The sequence below is a fragment of the Myotis myotis genome, unplaced genomic scaffold, assembly GCF_014108235.1.
Source record: "Myotis myotis isolate mMyoMyo1 unplaced genomic scaffold, mMyoMyo1.p scaffold_m19_p_26, whole genome shotgun sequence".
NCBI classification, from domain to species: domain Eukaryota; kingdom Metazoa; phylum Chordata; class Mammalia; order Chiroptera; family Vespertilionidae; genus Myotis; species Myotis myotis.
The window spans coordinates 3,418,875-3,435,003 of record NW_023416331.1 but is presented as its reverse complement, the minus strand read 5'-3'; positions in this window follow the sequence as shown (position 1 = coordinate 3,435,003).

Below are 16,129 nucleotides of genomic sequence, written 5' to 3'. Positions count from 1 at the left end.
AGGCCTGGCATTCACCTGGCCTACTGCTGAATAAGGTCTCTTGGGTTTCCGGATCCTATAGAGGCCGCTTGGTTCTCCAGCCCTGGGCGGCCTTGGCCCCTCCCCACCCATCTCCGCGTCCTTGGCGTCTCCTGCCCCCGTGAACGTGGCGGACCCTGAAGCACGGGGCTCTGGCTGCAGCGCTGGTGGAGCAGTGCACACGCCGGGGACCCCACGGCCACCTCAGGCCTGGCTGAGTTCCTCTCCTTTCCTGGGGCCACCACCCACGCTTGGCTCCCGCCTGGGACACCGTGTCCCAGCTTCCGCTTCCCTGTGTCCCCCACAGCTAGCACACAGCTTTTCATTCTAGCAGCTTCGTGCTGCAGGGGAGTCCCCGTGGGGAGGCAGCCAGGGCGATAAAAATAACAGGCCTGGGGGCGTGTAAGTGTTCCAGTGTGAACAGCCTGCGGGTCCTGCATCCTGGTCTGTTTCTGACACCCTCCAATGGTCACATGCGCCCCAAAGAACCCGGGGCCTCGCTTCCATTCCTGAGGGGGTCTTGCCAGCCCCCTGTCCCTCCAACTTGGCCTCAGCCCGAGCAGAGGCCGGGCCGGTGGTGGCTCCAAGGCACCCGCAATCCGCAGGAAAAGCCCGCGAACACTCCAGCCACACCCATCAGGCACAGCCAGTGACCTGGCGGGAGGCGGCTCAAACCCCCCTTTACAGACAGGAAAACTGAGGGCCTGCTCGGGCAGCGAAGGGCGGAGCCAGCACTTGCCACCTTGACACTGGTTCCAGGTTTTACACGGAGCCGGAGGGTTGGACACAGGCCCGCCGAGGGGGAGATGGGGAGGGGGTGTCGGTCTCCATCAGCCCCTGCAGAGGTCGGGAACCCCCAGACTGCCCACGTCCAAGATGGCCACGGCGGCTTCGAGCTCCCGGCTGCCCGCTCCTGGGCGGAGCCTCCGGGCGCACCTCCCCCTCCCTCCCCTGTTGCGTTTTTTGTTGGTAACCCTCACCTGAGGATACCCTTTCCATTGATTTTTTTAGAGAGAGTGGAAAGGAGGAGGAGAGACAGAGAGAAACAGCGATGTGAGAGAGACACGTCCATGGTTGCCTCCCGCACACGCCTGACCAGGGCAGAGGATCAATTCTTGGCCAGAATCGAACCTGGGACCCTTCAGTCCACAGGTCGACGCTCTATTCACTGAGCAAAACCAGCCAGGCCCCGCAGGGTTTGCAGACCGGAGGGCAGCACTGGAGAGCAGGCGCCTGGGAGGCTGCGAGAAGGGCGGGGGCAGTGGCGGGGCTTGGGGCTCTGCTGTCAGGAAGGAGTTGGGGCGCTGTCCTAGAAGGCCAGGGGCCCCCGAAGGTCTGGGCCCCTCTATGCACCCTCTTCTGCTGCCAGGAGGAAGCTTCCAAAACCCATATCCCGGCAGCCTGGGGACCTGAGACCTGGGCCTGAGGAGTCAGCAGGGGGCGCTGTGGGCTACAGGGAGCCCGGGGTTCTGCAGGTAATGAGGAAGGTAAATTCTCACAATAGCCTTCATGTCCGTGGTTCTGAGACTGAGCTTCATTTCCCCGCAGAGGCCTGGGTTCCTCCCCTGGTGCCGCTGCGCGGTCCGGCCAGCCTGGGGCAGGAGCAGTTCGGTTCAGAGCCCTGCCTGCCTGTCCCCGCGGCCGGCTCCGCCCCGCCCCGCACCACCTGCGCGTTTGCTGTCTCACCTCCTCTGAAGAGTGAATGTTAAGGTCACTGGATATGCAAACTCTTTAATTCAAGAAAATCCTATTTTGCCAAAACCACTTAGTACATTGTTTGAATAAGTTTTTATTACCTAGCCATCTGAGTAGCATTAAAATAAATTAAAATTAATTTATTAGGTAATTAAAGCCATGAAACCACCATGTCATGCCCCAGTTGTACACACCTCAAATGCAAAGGTCCTTGATCATACGCTTGTAAAATATGGGGTCAATCTAAGAACAGGTGTTCATAATCTCATGTGTGTGTTGGGGGAGAGGGGGCAGACAGAGAGAGACAGAGAATGGAGTTACCAGAGACTGCCGGAGATCAGGGACCAAGATCAGCAGAACCCAGCTTCTGGGGCATGTTCCCCACGCTGGACATGCTAGGAACGTCAGACTACTGGGTGTAAAGGATGGGGCATTCTGCCTGCCAGACAATAAGGGGACAAGAGGTGGTGATCGGCCCACGGAGCACATGACTGGGAGCAGGTTAGCAGCAAACCCTGTGAGTGACCCCGTAGGGGCAACCTCAGGGGCCACGATCAGGTGAAGGGCCAATGAGGGCAGACTGGACTTCTCTGAAAAAGCCCCTTAATAACTGAAGGCACTGAAGCCACAGAATATCTCTTTCCTGGAATGGGGGGCTTGGTAACGGACTTGGTGGGCACCAAAGGGAGGCCTGTGAGGGTGTGTGTGAGGGGCCTCTGGAGAGTAACAGCGAGTGGCCCTGATGGTTGAACTCAGCATAGAAATCAGCACGCCTCTCAGGCCCCTCACCTCAATCCTTCCTTCGCGGTCTTGGAATCATTCCTGGTGCCCCATGCCTCAGCTTTTTGCAGCACCGGCTGAGAACATAGCACGAAGACAGTTCCTCAAAACTGTCTCCTCGCCCAGCCGGCGTGGCTCAGTGATTGAGCATCGACCTATAAACCAGGAGGTCACGGTTTGATTCTAAGTCAGGGCGCATGCCCGGGTTGAGGACTCGATCCCCAGTGTGGGGCATGCAGGAGGCAGCCGACCAATGATTCTCTCTCATCATTAATGGTTCTATCTCTCACTTCCTCTCTGAAATCAGTATTCTATATAATTATAATAAACGCCTAGGTGGCATCACAAGATGGCCACCACAAGATAGCCAGCAGGGGAGAGCAGTTGGGGGCAACCAGGCCTGCAGGGGAGGGCAGTTGGGGGTGACCAGGCTGACAGGCAGAAGCAGTTAGGGGCAATCAGGCAGGCAGGCAGGCAGGCAGGTGAGCGGTTAGGAGCCAGCAGTCTGGATTGTAAGAGGGATGTCTGACTGCCAGTTTAGGCCCGATTGGCCTACACCGGCAGTCGGACATCTCCCAAGGGGTCCCAGATTAGAGACCGTGCAGGCTGTGCTGAGGGACACCCCCCATGCATGAATTTCAAGCACTGGGCCTCTAATTAATATATATATATATATATATATATATATATATATATATATATATATATATATATATATATTAAAAAAAAGAAGAAGAAGAACTGTCTGCTCCACTGTGGCAGTGTACCTGCTGTTGACCAGTGGGGTCAGATCACACCCGGGTTCCGCAACCTCAGTACTTAAGTTCTGGCTAGGAAAGAATTCAGAGCCAAGAAGAAATGGGCTTAGGAAGCCCAACTGGCGTGGCTCAGTGGTTGAACGTTAATCTATGTACCGGAAGATCAGGGTTTGACTCCCAGTCAGGGTACATGTCTAGGTTGTGGGCTTGATCCCCTAGTGTGGGGTGTGCAGGAGGCAGCTGATCAATGATCCAATCATTATTGATCTCTCTCTCTCTCTCTCTCTCTCTCTCCATTTCTCTCTGAAATCAATTTTTAAAAAAGAACGGGCTTAGGAAACAAGTTATAGAAATAAAGGAAGGGCCCTTGGAGCATGGGAGTGAGGAAGGTGATGGTAAGGCACCTGGGGGAGGGGGAGGATAGGAGGACAGGCTGGAGGGAGTGAGCTGGGTCCTTCTTCCTAAGGGTTTTTAAAAAATATGTTTTTATTGATTTCAGAGAGGAAGGGAGAGGGAGAGAGAGAGAGAGAGAAACATCAGTGATGAGAGATAATCATTGATCAGCTGCCTCCTGCACGCCCCCCACTGGGGATCAAGCCCACAACCCGGGCATGTGCCCTTAACTGAAATCCAACCCAGGACCCTTGGGTCCGCAGGTTGACACTCTATCCACTGAGCCACACCAGCCAGGGCCCTAAGGGTTTTTGTTTCGTTTTGTTTTTAATATATTTTTTATTGATTTCAGAGAGGAAGGGAGAGAAATAGAAACATCAATGAAGATAGAGAATCCCTAGGGATTCTAGGGATTCTAGGGATTGAGCTCGCAACCCAGGCATGTGCCATTGACTGGAATCGAACCTGGGACCCTTCAGTCTACAGGCCAACATTCTATCCACTGAGCCAAACCGGCAAGGGCGGCCCGAAGGGTTTTAAGGGTGGAGATGTTAGGGAGGTCCCAGGAGCAGATCTTAATAGAATATTCAGCAGTTTCCCGGGTGTGTCCTTTCAGGGTCTAGGTCTCCAGTGATTGATGGGTTGGTGCCTGGGCAGGGGGTCATTACCCAGTGCAGCTGGTCCTGACGTCAACTGTGCCTGGTTTTGCTGTTTTTCTGGGCCTGGAGCTGAAATACAACGGAGGCCTAGATGTTATCTCTAGGGAGGACAGGCCAGAGGTTCCAAACCGTGTGACCAGAGATATGCTAGGGGAGGAAAGGTCATCTTGGGGGTGAGGTCCTCCTTACAATGGTCCTTTGTTGGGTCCTTTCCGCCCTGGTGACCTCTGCACCTGGCCCATCGCCCTTGCTCTGCTCATGTCTGTCTAACGGCCCACCACATACCTATTCTGCAGGGTTTGTGGCCACAGGCTTTGTGATAACTGGCTGCATGGAATCCGGTCTCACCGACGTTCTCACATGTTGACCTGACCTCTCTGACCTGACCTCTGACCCTGCTGAGAGGAACTCCTATTCATTTCCTGAAGATGGTTAGGCTGATGAGAGGGGTAGCATTTTCTGGCTAAAGGAGGGCCACACCAGGGAAAGCAGGGCGAATTCCGAATTGTGGATGTGAATGGGTGTGCGAGGGAGGCACTGGGCGGGGCTCGGGGATGTGGCTCCCCTGCTGGCTGAGGTTTCCAGGACCCCGAGTGGCACTCGACCAGGCTGTGTGAGAAGGGCTGTGCGCAGGCTACAAGCCAGTGCTGTTCTGGAGAGGGAGTGGGGAGTGCCCTGGATGTGATGTGTAATGTCACAGACGAGCTCTTCACGTGACCTCGGACTCATTCTGGTGCCTGGTCATGGGCTAGCGAGGAGTCTCCCCCTCCTTCTCTGGCTGAGAGGCGCCGCACCCAAGCTCAGCTGACATGAGACTGGGGGCTATTCCAAGCATTCTGTGCCTCCCTCCGGCCAGCTGGGGCCACAGGAACATTCACAGGCCTGAAGTGCCTGGTGCTGACGTCCTCAGACAACTCCTGCCGTGGGCTGGCCCCCTGATCCAGACCGAGGTGCCAGCAGCCTGTTGTTCCTTCTTCGTCAAGGCTGCTTTCTCCTGCCAGCTCCCTACCAAGGCAGAGCGAGGGCAGGAAGGCCTTCTGCTGGACTGCAGGCTTGGCGCAGGCCCGGCCGCTGCCCCGGCTCACAGCCTTGGGATGACGGGAGGAGAGGGGCCCTCTCACGGACCTCCTGTTTCTTTCCCCGGTGACGGTGACGCTGTGAAGGGAAAGCGGGGCCAGTTCTCTGTGCACTCACACCACCACGGCCACTTCCGACACTTCTGGCCGCCAGATGTGCAGGACTTTTTCCCACACCCAGCAATTCTGTGACACCAGCTGGGTGTCTACAATAACTCAACTCTGAGTTAAACACGATCTACCTGCCGATAGAGTCAGATCCCACAGGAGAAGGCTCGGTCTCACAAGACTGCGCCTCCCCACCCCCACCCAACCTCGCCAACCTTCAATTTCAAGGCCTGCACTCCCAACCTACTGGATATAAATCAGAGGTTCCCACCCCAGGTTTGATTCATTTGCTACAGCCACGCACAGAACGCAGGAAAACAGTTACTCACCAGGTTAACTGGCTTATTACAAAATATATGTGTGAACAACCAGGTACAGAGACCCTCAGTGCCCGGTCTGGAAGGTCCCGAGCAGAGGAGCTTCTGTCCTGGTGGAGTTTGGGGTGTGCCACCTCCTGACCTGTGGATGCGTTCCTGTCATCAACCCCAAAGCTCCCCCAAACCCCACAGTTCAGAGATTGTAAAGGAAGCTTCATTACATAGGCATGATTGGGGCTGAAAGTTGCAACCCTCTAATCAAAGTTGATTCTTAAAAAAAAAATTTTTTATTGATTTCAGCGAGGAAGGAAGAGGGAGAGAGACAAACATCAAAGATGAGACAGAATGATTGACCGGCTGCCTCCTGCACGTCCCACACTGAGGTTCGAGCCCGCAACCTGCGCATGTGCCCAGACTGGGAATCAAACCGTGACCTCCTGGTTCATAGGTCGACACTTAACCACTGAGCCACGCTCCCAAATGGTCCACCTGCCACTGTGGTGTCTTTAGAGCCCCTCCCACTTCCTCCCCACCTCCAACCCATACCACGTTTAACATCTGAGGGACAGCAAAATATGTCACCCCAAAATACATCATTTTGGTATATTTTGAGCTATAAGCATTTTGAAAAACAGCAAATGCCGGGAGAGGCTTTCTCTGACTTCCTCTTATCTACCCAAAGACAGGTTCTCCAAAAGGAACTCAATTGTCATAGCTCCCTTCCGGGGAGTTTCACCAACCAGAGAAAATTGATTCTTATCACAGGAGAGGAGACACCACACCCAAACTCTGCCACAAACTCTCATACCTGTTAGAAAGAAGGGGAGCCCCCAAACCAGGGGTCCTGGCAGAACACGGAGGACATAGGGAGCCAGACAGCAAGGCAGTGTCCTTCCTCCTGCAGGAGGGGCGCGCACAGGGGCTGGCAGCTTGCGCACCGAGTTGTTGGTCCACTTGGGTTTTATCCCTGATACATGCCATCTGTCCCTTACTTTTCTTTTTAATAATCAATTTTTATTGATTTCAGAGGGGTAGGGAGAGGGAGAGATAGAAACATCAATGATGAGAGAGAATCATTGATCTGCTGCCTCCTGCATACCCCCTACTAGGGATCAAGCCCACAGCCCAGGCATGTGCCCTCGACCGGAAACAAACCCAGGACCCTTCAGTCCACAGACTGACACTCAATCCACTGAACCAAACCAGCCAGGGCTGTCCCTCACTCTTGATTGGTCAGAGCTTGGGTTCACATTCTTGCCCGATTGGCTAATTCAAAGGAAAAAAAGGAGGGATTCACTTTTGCAGCTTTAAGATGGCGTCCCCCAGGGAAGCTGCAAGTCATGGAGGCAAAATGGCAGCTGCCTTAAACTCCCTTCTTTGACAGAAAAGAACATTTGTTCATCCTCACAACTCTCACATATCTTCCATCTTTTCTTCTGAGGGCCACTCATCTTTCCTAAAAGCATGTGCTCTCCCTGCACATCCACTGCGAATCCCTCCTCTGCCTGAGGCCTCCCGGGACCCCTCCAGCTCCGGTCAGCCTCTCCCTCCTCCCGTCTCCAGGTCCCTGGGAACTGGTCCACTCATTGATGGTTAATGGCCTTGTCTAGTTAGGAAACATTTTACTTTGGGTTTTTGGTGCCTAGTATAAGTGAAAACCGGAACGGTGAGCCAAGGTTTTTCCCGGGGTTGTGTCTCACGACACTGAAGACTGAGCTCCGTGAACCAGAATATGTAAGCAAAAGTGTGGAAAGTTTATTACAAGCAGATTCAGACTCCCCAATGGGGAGGGGGGCCCAATAGTGGGCTGCCCGTTAAAGCCTTGTAGTCCAGGGTATATGTGTGCTACAAGCCTGCTCTATGCCTCCCTGTGTCGTCACCTGATTGATGCCTCAATTGTTCTTGCCCAGCAACGGACCTGAACTTTCCCTGTTTCTATGTGTTTCTACACCTTATTGCTACAGGCCCTCCCTTGGTTTCCCATGCCTCCTGCTTTGAGCCCAGAGACATTCTATTGTTTCTGCATTGTTGTTCCTGTGATTAGGCTGCTCAAACTGCCTTGTCTTCCCTGCCTGTGCTTCACCTGCCTTTGTTTTCCACTGGACCCCTGCCCTGCCTGCATTTCAAGTTAACTCTCTCAGTCCCTCCTCCGATTAGAAAACAACTAATTAGCTCCACAACTGCTGCTGGGAGCAGGGGTGACGACCACTCTGGCTACTTCCTGCTGACAGTGGGCGTTGTGGGAGAGCAGTCCCGTTGCAGGAGGCCGATCTAGGGGTCCATGGTAAAAGGCAGTCACCTCCATCTGGGGCTGCATTTGGAGTTTTATAGCCTCTATGCCAGAAGAAACAAAATGTATTAGGAGGTTTAATAAGCAAGGGCCAAAGATAATCAATAGAAATAGCTAAACCAAGGGCTGAGAAGAGGGAACAACCAGCTTCTTAGGGATGGGATTATTTCTTTAATTTGTTGTAAGTCCTGTATGGAAAAGGATACCTGGACCTGGATGGGTCAAAACTATCCCCCTGCCATTGCCGGGGGAGAGCAGATGGTAGTCGGGGGCCTGGGTGGCTGAGTCCCCTTGGGTCCTGGTGGGACTTGTCCTTCCAGGGGTCTTGTATTATAAGGAGGACAAGATGGCATAGGTGTATACTGTGGGCCACTAGGCCCATTCATCTTCTTAGGGGTTTTTGACTCTGGTATTGTTTTGGGTCAAAGCTGTATAGAACTAGGGTTCAATGAATTAAAGCAATTAAAGTAAGTATCTTCATTGAAAAAGCAAAGCAAGTAAACCCATACATCTGGCTCATGACGTACAGACAGGCCCCCTGACAATTCAAAGAACAGGCTGGGTGCGGGTCCAAGGCATGATATACCTTCCTGTCTGTAGGTCTCAAAACTGCTCTGTTGAGTATTCTGGTGCAGATGAATTCTTAAGATTCCCTACTATTCTGTTGTAGCCTTTTCAGAAATTATGAGGAGCACCTGGCAACTTTCCCTTGCCCAGCTGGCCTCCCTGCCTAGGGAGGAAAACTCCCCTCCCCTTTCCCCCTTCCCCTCTCCCTTTCTGTAGGGAGCTTTTTTTGTTTAACCATTTGCTGTGCCCTTGGCTGGGAAGGTAATGATTTGTTAGTTACAAGCTGGCTGCAAACTGCCCATGTTGTTTGACTTTGTTTTAACTTTCTTTTAAATTTTCCTTGTTAACCTTTTATAATTTTCATGAACGTTTTTTACAATTTTTAGGGATAATTCGTTTTCAAAATGCATCTCTATGCACCATGTCTTCTATTACCAAAATCACATAACCTCCAATTAATAATTCTTAGGAACCTCAATTTCCAATAACCAAGAAAAGCAAACAGCCAGCATTCCTTAGATCAGCGGTTCTCAACCTGTGGGTCGCGACCTCTTTGGCGGTCAAACGACCCTTTCACAGGGGTTGCCTAAGACCATCCTGCATATCAGATATTTACATTACGATTCATAACAGTAGCAACATTACAGTTATGAAGTAGTAACGAAAATAATTTTATGGTTGGGTCGCAACATGAGGAACTGTATTTAAAGGGCCGGAAGGTTGAGAACCACTGCCTTAGATTGACTCGTATGAACATATTTATTCCAAAGCACATTTTCAACAAAGCAAGACTTCATAACAGCTCCAGATCCACTTTACAGACTTTTTGCAACATAGATAAAAGCAGGCTGTCTAGCAATCAACGCTGTAAGGAGTTAACTTGTTCTGCACATGTGGCTAAGTTTTTCCCAGAAACTTGTACCTTTAAAGATGGCCAGACTAGAGTTTTTTACCAGGTACTTGCATTTCTTTCTTTCTTTCTTTCTTTCTTTTTCTTTCTTTCTTTCTTTCTTCTTCTTCCTTCCTTCCTTCCTTCCTTCCTTCCTTCCTTCCTCCTTCTTCTTCTTCTTCTTTCTTCTTCCTTCCTTCCTTCCTTTCTTTCTTCTTCTTTCTTTCTTTCTTTCTTTCTTTCTTTCTTTCTTCCTTTCTTCTTTCTTCCTTTCTTCCTTTCTTTCGTTTTGTTTTTTTTCCAGGCTCTTGCATTTCAAAGGTCCCAGGAACCACAGGGGAGCACTGTAGAAAGCGCTGAAGGGCCTCGAGCACTGAGCACTGTTGTAAACCCAAACCCTGCAGTCCTCCTCCATCCTGTCTGGTGATCTAATGTCCTCATGTATGGAACCGCCCTGATCTACCTCCCCACCCGACTTTAAATGCTCGCCAGCACATGGCGTGGTGTGAGCACCCGGAGCAGGCTGTGCCCCCAGGCAAGGGCATTCCCTCCCCGGCTTCCCTACATTCTATTGAAGACCCGAATCCCCTCTGGTCCCCACCAGGCCACTGCCAGGAGCTGGAAGAAGTCAGGTCTGTGGGGGCCAGGTCCAAGGAGGCATTGAGGGATGGGGGATCCTCCGCTCACGCCTGGCTGGGCCCATCTTGGCAGGGACATTAAGAATGGCAGATAACCAGCTGGGCCAGGATCCGAAGACCTTAGCGTCCCTCTGCCCCCAGCCTTGGGCAGGAGGAGGAAAAGGCAGGAAAGTTTGAGCAGATGTCCAGCAATAGAAATCCTAACAAGGGAACAGGCCGGGTTGGGCTGTATGTTGTGGGTCCAAGGGTGCTGCTTGTGGAGGGAACTCCCAGAGGCGGTGACACCGCTGGTCACTTCCCTCCTCTTCGGTGCCTCAGCCGAGAGTGCTGAGTGACGGGCTTGGGAGCACCCCTGGGCGGGTCAGAGTTCAGTTACAGGTGTGTTCTGGAGTCCCTGGGAGGACCCTGCACGTCGTAGGGTTCAACCCCAGACACCTCTGCGAGGTTCTTACTCACGTAAGGACATTGGTTCTCAAACCGGAGGGAGGAACTTGCCTCTTTGATCTCGGGAGCCTGGGTAGGGACCCAAGCACTCATTTAGTCGCTGGTCGGACTTGGTCTTGCAACTGGCGGGAAGCCTACTGCTCCCTAACCCTCTGCGACAGCCAGCTCACCCTTCCACGGGAGCAGCCACCCTAACGCTTTTATCGGAGCACCGCGCCGGCTTCTAAGTGGCCCAAAGGCCCGAGACTGCGTTTGGAAAGAGGGAGAAAAGTGCCCGCTGGGGACGACAGTCTGATTAAGTGGCAAGGCCTCCAACATTACAAAGGAAACATCAAAAGAAGCGTTAGGGTCCGCAGGCCACCGTGGGATGTGGAGAGGCTGGATCCGGGGCTGAGCCCCCAAAGCTGAGAACCGAAAGGATGAGCCGAGGGTTTTCCCGGGTTTTGTCTCGCAGCACCGACGAATGAGCTCCACGGCCCAGAAGATTTAAGCAAAGTGTGAAAAATGTACTACAAGCAGATTCAGACTCCCCTCTCGGGGAGGGGGCCCAACATGGGCTGCCCCCACCCCTTAAGCCTTGTAGCCCAGGGTTTATGTCTGCCACAAGCCTGCTGCTCTATCTATCCCTGTCGTCATCTGATTGATTCCCTCAATCGTTCCTGCCCAGCAGCGGACCTGAACCTTCCGTGTTTCTGTGTTCCTCCTTTGGTCCTATGAGGAACTTTCCCTGTTTCTGTGTGTTCTTACACCTTGTTGCTACAGGCCCTCCCTTGGTTTCCCATGCCTCCTGCCTTGAGTCCAGAAACATTTTATTATTCCTGCGTGGTGGTTCCTGTGGTCAGGCTGCTCGGACTGCCCTGCCTGCCCTGCCTATGTCCCACCCGCCCTTGTTTTCCCCTGGACCCTGCCCTGTCTGCCTGCGTTTCACACTCACTTCTCTCATAAGTGTTAGGTCTGCTTCTCATATAGTTTGTGGGCCAGTCACTCTCTACATGAAACCAAATGAGAGTTCATTCATTCAACAAGCATTCACTGAGTCCCAGGAAACCGCTATAAAGCCAAAGCAACGGAAGGTCTTAGCTCTAGTATCTGTGCCTGTCACATATGCGTGGACGTAAAAGGGCTTCTACGCAAAGCGACCTCACAGGTGATCTGATCATAAATTCTTAACTGGCAGGTCACAGTGGGTAGTCACACCCCAGCCACATAACTTCTTTTAAAAATATATTTATATTGATTTCAGAGAGGAAGGGAGAGGGGGAGAGAGATTGAAACATCAATGATGACAGAGACTCATAGACTGGCTGCCTCCTGCATGGCCCTACTGGGGATCAAGCCCACAACCCAGGCATGTGCCCTGACTGGGAATCGAACCCAGGACCTCTTGGTCCATGGGACGACGCTCAATCCACTGAGCCACCACAGCCGGGCCATTAACTCCTTTAGTAAAAGGCTTATCTTTGCCTTAAGCAAACCCATCCATTGTTTCTGTGTATCTAGGTTAACACAACTTTGAAATAAGCCTTAGCCACCCTCAAGAGAGCGCATAGCCTTGTAAGCTATCATCTTGCTTTTCTCCATCTTCATGTGACCTTCCTTACTTTCTCTCCTTAATTCCTAACGCATGAAAGAAGCTGCAAAGTGCAATTTTGTGGAGCATTTGAGATCTTGCTTCCAGGCAACCGTCACCAATTTGGGCTCAAATAAGCTCTTATAGAAATTCTCCACAGGTTTGTATGCTTTTGACATCAACATATGTAATTTGAGGGTAGGAATTCTGAGTTGTACCTATTGTATTTTGTTGATCAGTACTGCTAATCAAATAATAGGTCCTCATTATAATCTTTAAAATATTTCATTATGAATAAAATAGCTAGCTAGAACTTTTTGAGTTTGTTTTCTTTCTTTTTTTCTTTTTCTTTCTCTTTTTTTTTTTTTGAGACAGAGAGAGGGAGAGAAAGAGAGAAACATTGATCGGTTGCTTTCTGTATGTGCCCCGACCAGGGATTAAGCCTGAGACCCTTTGATGCACAGGACATCACTCCACTGACTGAGCCACACCGGCCAGGACCTTGTTGACTTTTTACTATGTACCTAGTCCTATAACCTTTGCATCAAGCATGTCAAACTCAAAGGCTAACAAATAAGCAAAGTTAAGTTTAAGTGGGCCACAAAAAAACAAAAGCTTCAATTTTCATAGAAACGTAGGTTTATTTCGATAGAGACATACTGAATACAAATGGCTGAAATAAATTAGTCATTGTTAACATAAAATAATAGAACATTTTAATACAAATTAATATTTTTCTTGAACATTAACTTACCAGACACTGAATAACTGCATAAATTAATAAGCGTAACACAAATAAACCTATTTTCCTTGTTCTCCGAAAGCAAAATATTTCCTGTTCTACACACCAAACAAGTCAGTACAAGACTAATGATGTGGCAATCAGCTGCTAAAATATTCGCTGCTAGTGTTAGTGGAGAGAAATGGTGCGCCTGCGTGTGAGGCCCGTAAGGGAAATGAATGCAACACGATTATATTAATGCCATTAGCGAACGTTGTCGTTCATTATTAATAATTATGTATAACAGGATATTGTAAAAATTAAGTTACAAAAGTTTTATTAAAACATTTCTTACATACCATTATATTGACTGGGCTGCAAAAATATTCATTGTGGGCCGCATGCGGCCTGTGGGCCACGAGTTTGACATGCTTGTTTTAGATATTTTCTGTTGTTTAATTGTCACAAGTCCCTGAAGTGTAGCCATTTAGCAGATAAAGAAACTGAGGTGTAGAGGGGCTAAGTTACTCTCCCTGAGTGTAAGTCATGAGCCAGGATGTTAACTCAAATCTGTTTTATCCTAGAGCCGGTGATTTTCCTAAAGTCTATGATCTTTACCATTATGTTACTCTGTTTTCCTTTTATTAATAACTAGAGGCCCGGTGCACAAAAATTTGTGCACTGGGGGGGGGGGTGTCCCTCAGCCTGACCTGTGCCCTCTTGTAGTCTGGGACCCCTCGGGGGATGACCACCTGCTGGCTTAGGCCTGCTCCCTGGGGGATCGGGCCTAAGCTGGCAATCAGACATCCCTCTGGCAGCCCGGCAGCCCTCGGGGGATGTCCACTTGCCAGCGGGGAGCAGACCTAAGCTGCAGTCAGACATCCTTAGTGCTGCTGAGGAGGTGGGAGAGGCTCCCACCACCACCACTGTGCTGGCAGCCATCAGCCTGGCTTGTGGCTGAGCAGAGCACCCCCATGTGGGAGCACACTGACCACCAGAGGGCAGCTCCTGCATTGAGCATCTGCCCCCTGGTGGTCAGTGTGTGTCATAGTGACCAGTCATTCCCAGTCTTTCTGCTGTTAGGGTCAGTTTGCATATTACCCTTTTACTATATAGGATAGAGGCCTGGTGCACAGGTGGGGGCCGGCTGGTTTGCCCTGAAGGGTGTCCCGGATCAGGGTGGGGGTCCCGCTTGGATGCCTGGCCAGCCTGGGTGAGGGGCTGATGGGTGTATGCAGCTGGTCACACCCCTTTCAGAGTGGGGGTCCCCACTGGGGTGCCTGGCCAGCCTGGATGAGGGGCTGATGGCTGTTTTCAGGCTGGCCACACCCCCTTTAGGGTGGGGGTCCCCACTGGGGTGCCTGGCCAGTCTGGGTGAGGGGCTGAGGGCTGTTTTCAGGCTGGCCGGTGACTGAAGCTCCCAGCCTCTCCTTTTTTTCTTTTTTTTTTATTCTGGGGTTTATTTACCTTCTATAATTGTAACTTTGTTGCCATCACTGGAGCTAAGAGCCGGCTCCTGCTCACTCCAGCTCTGTGGCCACAGCCGGCTGAAAGCAGGTATCTGGGGTTTGTTTAGCTTCTATAATTGAAACTTTGATGCTTTCAAAGCTCAGAGCCGGGCTGCTGCAGGTGGGGAACCTTGGCTTCCTCCATCACTGGAGCAAGCAAGCCTCCTGCTCGCTTCAGCTGTGTGGCTGCTGGCCGCCATCTTTGTTGGCGGTTAATTTGCATATCGGCCTGATTAGTTAATGGGACGTGTAGTGAAGGTAGGGTCAATACCCTTTTTGTCTTTTATTAGATAGGACTAGTAGCCTGGTGCACGAAATTTATGTACATTAAAAGGGAATTAATTAGCGGAGATATTTTAATATTGCTATTTGCCCTTTCTCTATAATAGAAGTGTGAGAGATGAAAGGAAATTAGTAAAATGTACATGAAAATAACATATAAATTTATTAATAAACAGTAAAAAAAGGATATAACAACAACAGAGGCATGATATAAAAACGACAAAAACATGATATGAAAACAAAAACATGATATAAAAACAACAGTGATGCAAACAATGACTGATAAAGTGATTAAACTTATTCTAATATCTCCCTGTACACCATATTAACAGTGAAAACACTTTCAGAGTGCTTGACTAATTTCCCTTGTGATGAAGTATTTAGAACTTTAACTGTAACATCACATGCTCTTCAAACTCGAGATAAAGCAACATATAACTGACCACGCGCGAAAACGGGTTCAGGTAGGAATATGCCTACTCTGTCTAGAGTTTGTCCTTGTGATTTATTAATAATCATCACAAATGCTGGCATCACCGGAAACCATCATTGAATCAATTTAAATTGGAGGCCAGTGTCAGATGGGGACAAATTAATTCTTGGAATCAGAACAACCTCCCCCTCTGCAGATCCTGTTAATACGTCAGCTTCGTTTGTACTATGGCCGATCCCATAGCATGCGGCATAATACTGAGACATTGTCGAAAATCCCCTCCAAGAAGGAGAACTTTCCCACCAAATACAACATTCAGGCTCATAATTTCTCTTAGTAATCTGTCTATGACGTTTATAGCATGACTGGGTGCCATGGTGCATTCATCAATAATGAGAAGTTGGGCTATTTTATTTTATGATTTTTTTAAAATTATATTTTATTGATTTTTTTTACAGAGAGGAAGGGAGAGGGATAGAGAGTTAGAAACATCGATGAGAGAGAAACATCGATCAGCTGCTTCCTGCACACCCCCTACTGGAGATGTGCAACCAAGGTACATGCCCTTAACCAGGATCGATCCTGGGACCCTTCAGTCCGCAGGCCGACGCTCTATCCCAGCCGTGGGCAAACTACGGCCCGCGGGCCGGATCCGGCCCGTTTGAAATGAATAAAACAAAACAAAACAAAAGACCGTACCCTTTTATGTAATGATGTTTACTTTGAATTTATATTAGTTCACACAAACACTCCCTCCATGCTTTTGTTCCGGCCCTCCGGTCCAGTTTAAGAACCCATTGTGGCCCTCGAGTCAAAAAGTTTGCCCATCCCTGCCTATCCACTGAGCCATACCGGCCAGGGCAAAGTTGGGCTATTTTAATAGTTTTAGTAACTTCACTGTTTATATTGAGTCTAGAAATTGAAGTTTCATTTAATGGAATCGGTAATTTATATTGGGAATGAAAGGTGCTTCCACCAAGAAG